A 6493-nucleotide genomic window follows, 5' to 3' on the forward strand; every position below is an offset into this window, starting at 1 on the left:
ATCATAAATCAGCTTCTCATACTAACAACTAGTAAGCATTCCCATTCAGAATATAACAAAGACATCCAAATCCATCAAATCATACATATTAAATACATGTAGTTCTTTGTATATCAGTTATATCTCAATAAAGTTGTTTAAAACAACAAATTCCAAAGAGAGGGAGGCAGGGACAGAGCAGATAGGTAGGCAGGCAAAGAAATAGACTGGTATTTCAAGAGCTTAAATAAAGGGGATAGAGAGGCAAACAAGCACACAGTTCAAATGTAGAAGTTTGGAAGTCAGCTATAGGGTTACTGTTGAATGTGAATTAATGTGTGTGTTCCTCAGACACACACACACACACACACATACACACATACACAGCATGACAGAATTCTCTTTCCTAGTTTGAAAATTCAGCTCTTTTTTCACTGTCATGGCCCCAAATGGGATGAAGAATAATGTAGAAGGTAAAAAAATGTATGTGTATTAGGAGGATAAGAATCAAAGTGAAGTGATAAGACATCAGTGAAAGAAGGAAAAATGGAGTGGGAACAATGCAGGAAGAACCAGAAGCCAGTGGGAGAGTAAAATGAGAGTGAACTTAAGTTGGAAGGAAGGAAGGAGGTAAATGAAGGGTGTTTGAGGAACAAATAGGCAAGAAAGTCAACTTCCTCACTCCTGGATAACTATCTATTGTACAGTACCTGTGAAATAGTAGGCATTAGATAAACATTGAACAGAAGAACAAAGTCAAGGAGGCTGGGGGAGGCAGGATCACACAGGGTAAGGTATGTGTGTAGTAAAAACTACTAACATTTACTGAGTTTTACCATAAGCTGTACACCCTGCTAACCACTTTACATGATTTATCACTTTAAATCCTCACCAACGCTCTATGAGGTAATTCATAGTACCCCCATTTAATAGATGAAGAAACGGAGACACAGTTCAAGTAACTCATCCAAGGTCACCTGAGTAGTAAGTGGCAGAGTTGGGATTTAAATGTTGACTTATCTGACGTCCAAACCAGTGTTTCTCACCACTATATTAAATGTATTGCCAACCAGGCACAGTGGCTCATGCCTGTAATCCCAGCACTTTGGGGTGCTTCTGAAGCGAGCGGATTATTTGAGGTCAGGAGTTCGAGACCAGCCTGGCCAACATGGTGAAACCCGTCTCTAGTGAAATACAAAAAATTAGCCGGGTGTGGAGGTGCGCAGCTGTAATCCTAGCTACTCAGGAGGCTAAGGCAGGTGAGTCACTTCAACCCGGGAGGCAGAGGTTGCAGTGAGCTGAGACAACGCCACTGCACTCCAATCTGGGCGACAGAGTGAGACTCTGTCTCAAAAAAAAAAAAAAAAAGAAGAAGAAAAAGAAAGAAAAAATCCACTTTGAGTAAAGGGTAGGTCTATGCCCCTCTCCCTTACCACCCCATACACATAAAAGTTTGGCGAGCACCGCAAAAGACATGGTCCCAAACCTAGCCTATTAATGAGGAGAGTACTAGGAAAGGAGGAATGGGGGCAGGCTCCCGGGCTGAGGAAGGACCATATTAAAGCCTCATCTTCAACAACACAAAGAAAAACAATTTGAAACTTAATCATCTCCCAGAATTATGATCCCTCCTCGCAGCGGGGAGCACATTAGCAGAGCTGAGAAATGATAATTCAGCAGCCCCCAACCCAGCAGGGAGGGAAAGAGAGGAGGAGGGAGGAGAGCCAGAGGAAAACAGAAACAGAGGCACAGAGAAAGATGGGGAAAGCGGGCAGAGGCAAGGCCTGACCTCTCATGACTCTTCTTCCTGCCCAAGTCTGTGACAGGGTTCCAGGAGAGTGGTCTGGTGGCACTTGGCCCTTCAATTATGCCCTATCTAGGGCAGGGGTCAAGGTGTTCCCTAGGTCACTTCTCAGCACCGATGGATCCCCACGTCCGGAGCTGCATTCAAGCTCATCCGGGCCAGGCGTGGTTTAGTGGTCTTAGCCTGGTTGGGGGAAAGCTTCCGAGCCACCAGGGCTGGCTCTGAGCTCCCGCTTGTCCGATGGCACCTAGGCGAATCAGCGGTCCGTCAGGACCCGAGGTGCTGGACAGCTCCCGGTCCCAGAAACGGTTCTCCGGAGTCCACTGGAGAGGTGGGGCGAGGCTGCCCCCGCGCCGCGGCAGTCCCCACCCTCCGGAGAAGCGCGAAGGCTGCTGGGAGCTCCTGGGGAAAGGGCTCGGGGTCGTGAAAGGGTCCCGATGGAGATCTGGTGGGGGCCTTGAGACTGGGGCCCCGGGGGCAAGTTCTCCAGACGCATTCCTTCCTTCTGAGTCGAGACCCCTTCACTTACTCCCCACACCACCCCCCGCTGGGGACAATGGCGCCTTCAGCCCCCAGAGATGAATGAGGCCTTTGAGAGCCGCACGCCACGGGGTCAGCGGCGGCCAGCGGGTCCCCGGGGGCTGCCCAGTCTCCCGATCAAGGAGACTCTGGTCGGGGAGAGTGGGGAGCTCTTCGGGGAAGAAAGGAATCCCATGGTCCCTTTCTTAGAGACTAGTAGACCCCAGAGAAGAGATTCATCTGGCTCAGGCAGTTCCTGGTAAAGAAGGATTTTAAGGGGGTGGGGAGGGAGGAACCCCCACTACCTGTGGCAGGGAAGGGGAGATTCTGTGCCCCTTCCTCAGAAGGCAGCAAAGCCAGCTACCAAGTTTTTGCTACCTCTTCTCCCCAATCCACCCTCCATCCCACCCGGTTCCCCAAATTGGGGTCCCACCCTCAGTTTGCATGGGGCACCTCCCTGCTTCTCTTGGTGCCCTTGTCCCTTCATCTGGGGCTGTCCCTAAGGCTTGGTCCCTCCTTCCTGCTCCTGTCTCCCCTCCCCTTCTTGCACTGCACAGCCTACCCAGTTTCTATGGAAACAGGCTGGGAAGGCACTGCCAGGAGGCCAAGGCCACTACTGCTCTTGGGGGGAGGGGAAGATAGAAATGGAAAGAAAGACACTGGAGGCAAGTTCTGGCCATTCCTGGAAGCGGGTGGAGATCTGTGGGGAGTGAGACTTCATTGCCGGAGGGGTGGAACAGAAGGAGAGGTGTGATGAAGTGCTGTGACTGAGACAGGGGGCTCTTCCTCATTCCGCCAATTCCCAGTGCTCCAGACATCTAGACAAGCCTCCTCAGAGGGGAATGTGATGGATGAAGAAGGAAAAGAGACAGGTAGTACCAAGAGCTCTCCCCATTCCTACCTTATGTGAGGCTCTATCCTTTTACCCTTCCTGGGGACATGCCCACTTGAGAGGAGGTCTCCAGGGAACTAGAAGGCTCCCAAGAAATGAGAGGGAAAATTGGAGTGAGTGGTCGGGGATGTTCAGGAATCTCCCCTAGGAAGGTGAGCTAGAGGTGGGCAGAGGCCTCGGAATGTCAGCTACTTTTATGGTACCCCTCTCCAGCACCCCCACTGAGGAGTTGGTAGGGGCTGGAGACTGTCAGCTGCCTCCTGACTCTGTCCTTCCCATCAGTATGTTGGGCTATGAGAAAACAAAAGTGGCCTAGTGGGGGTTGGGTGCAGAGAAAGGGAGATAAGCCTAAGGCAAGAAGGGCCAGAAGAGGGGTGGGTGAGAGTGAGTGCAGATGCTTGTGGCTAGGGCAGGGAGGGAGCTTCTTAGAAGCTTCATCTGCCAGCTCCTGGGAAGTGATCCCCAGCCCTCACCCTCTCCTGATGCTCCCACCTCAGGCAAAGCTGCCCCTTGGACAGGGACTACTGGAAATCTCAGAGTCCTGGGATATTGTGCTGTGGGGGATTCCTTGGAAAGGGGCCCTCTAAGTTATCAGAACCTTCAGCAAAGCTTCCCTGGGGGAGAAGGGTAGTGAAACAGGTACCCTGAAGCCTAGGGTTTCCTGAATCTGAGCCATCGACTCTCCCTCAACCATAGTTCCCAGAACAGTCGTCTTGGTGTTTGCTTATTTTGGTTATTTTTTGATCAGATATTTTGGCACTGAGCACACTGCCTCCTGTTGCCATGGCAGCCGTGACAGGGGCTGAGGCACCGTGAGAAAAATACCAAAATTAATGAGTGAGCGAAAGTGCAGTCGAGAGAAAAACAAGGTTAAAAAAAGAGTTAAAACAGTAATGAAAACAGGCTTTCCAGCTTCACAGCAGAGCAGCTGCTGAGGCCTCCCCAGAGCAGCAGCCCCCCCACCCAGCCTAGGGCTCCTGGCATCTCCCAGACCTCAAGGCAGGACTCACTTGGCTTCCCCCACCCACCTCTCACTGACCCAGCAACATCCACTTGGGAACCACCCTAGGCACAACAGTAGATCAGCTCCAACAGTACATCAGCTTCCATCTCAGGTATTATCTTGCCTCCCAGAACAGTTTGTCATCTCCTAGACAATAGAGTCTCAGCCACAGCCCCCACACAACAATGGTCCAGCAAAATTACCAGGAAATGGCCTCCTAGCTACACCCAAGCTTTAAAGTTATAGCTGCAGGCATCCCAGCTAGAGTCCTGCATACAGCAACAGCCCATCCACAATCCTGAGCAACAGCATCTTAGCTATAGCCAATCCCCAGTATGCTGTCATCACAGCTACAGCTCCAGGGCCAATAGCAGCTCAGCTACAGTCTTATACACAACAGTAGCTCTGCTCCTATCCCAGGTAACAGCCTGTCTCCCAGGTACAGGCTCCTAGCAACAGCCTCTCATCTCCTAGGACCTAGGCAATGGATCCAGCTACAGTCCCATCTACATCATATTAACAGGGAACAGCTTCTCAGCTATAGCTAGTCTCAGGTGTGCCAGCCTCACATCTACAGCTTCAGGCCCAACAGCATATCAGTTACAGCCCTCCCTCAACATGCACACACACGCCCATATACACACAGCTTGGTGATAGCTTCTCAGGTAATCTTATTGGCTATAGCCTAGGCACACCAGCATCAGAGCATTGCAAGTGTCCCAACTACAATCAGAGGCAGCAGGCTTGGTGTTACAGTTCCAGGCCCTACAGCATCCTAGTTCACTGAGCCACAGCCCATCCCAGGTACACAGATAGCACAGCAAGCACCCCAACCATTCCCATACCCGGCATCACCTGGTTCCAATCCCTGACCACAGTCTCAGCTGGAACTCAGGCACCATCAGTTTCAGGAGCTTCCCCCAATGCTTCACTTGCCAAGCAGGTCCTCCTCCCACTTTGGTACAGGGCCAAAAGTCTGACTTCTCTCCTCTTCAAATGCCACCTCCCTTGCTCCCCAACCATCCTCCCAGTCCCTGCTTGCTCACCTGCCCTCCTTCCTGGGGAAAAAAGGCCCCAGTTCTCATATCTACATTGCCCCTGACTCAGGGGCACAGAGCCCGGCCTGGCAGCTGGCGTAGGAGGGGCTGGGGAGCAGGGAGAAGAGTAGGCACACCCTGGTGCTGCTGCTCTGGCCCAGTTCTGCTCCTACCACTTGGTGCAGAATTTGAGTTTGATGGTGGTGGAGCAGGGAGGATGGAGGAGAACATCTGGGAGATTAGCATTTCCTGCCCAGCTCTGCGGCTGCTGAGCCTGCTCAGCCCTGAGCAAGGGAGGAGAACAGAGGAGCCTTTGAATGGCTCCCAGCAAGCAGACCGGGGAGGGTTTGCTGCATTGGGCAGCGGGCACACGCTGGGGGCAGGGAGACTGGGGCAGCTCTTCTGTGGAAGATTTCTTCTCTCTGGGCCACTGATTCCCTCCTCGGAGCTGTGCTCAATGATGTGGAGAGTATGAGCTTTCGTGAGACAGAAAGAAGCTACTTACAGGACAGACCCTCCCCCCTCTTTCAGCAGATTATCCCATCTCCCATCTAGAGCCCCGCCCCTGGGCTCCTGGGGCTTAGGGATAGAGCAGGGCCCAGGCCAGAAAAGGAGTCCAGTTAAGGGGGGCTGCTCTGGCAGAGATCTTGCACAGACTTTGCTTGCCCCCTTAGCTAGCCAGAGGTTCCACTCTTACCCTGAAGAGCATCCCACCGAGAGAGGCCAGAGCTGAGAAGAGAAGGAAGTAGAAGAAAGAGGAAAGGCACAGAAGAGTGATAGGAACAGGGAAATGGGGAAGGACAGAGATGGGGAGTCAGAGGCTATGGCAAAAAGGGGCCCAGCAACTGATCATCCCATAACGAGAGCCTTTCCTCACCCAGCACTAGGCCTGGCTAGGGATAGCTTTCCTCATTCTTTTGATCTCGAACACTCTGCCTGGGCATGCAGGCGAAGAAGGCAGGAGGTCCTGTTGAACTGGGACACTTCACAGCCTGGGTTACCAAACCACGAGCGCAGGAGAGGGAGTTCCCAAGCTGCTCGAAGACCTCTAGATGGCGCCAGAGAGCCAGAGCTGAATGGGAGAAACCTAGTATTGGAGTGTGTGAGACACTGCGTGTGACACCGTGTGTGATTTGGTGAGTGTGAGTGTGATAGGGAGCGTGTGGCACTGCGAGGGCGTGTGACACAGGCCGTGACACTGCGCGGCCTCGGGGGGCAGGGACCCGGTGACTGTATAATGTAAGTCACTGGCAAATACG

The sequence above is a fragment of the Trachypithecus francoisi genome, unplaced genomic scaffold (genome assembly GCF_009764315.1).
Source record: "Trachypithecus francoisi isolate TF-2019V2 unplaced genomic scaffold, Tfra_2.0 Lachesis_group2, whole genome shotgun sequence".
Taxonomy (NCBI): Eukaryota; Metazoa; Chordata; class Mammalia; order Primates; family Cercopithecidae; genus Trachypithecus; species Trachypithecus francoisi.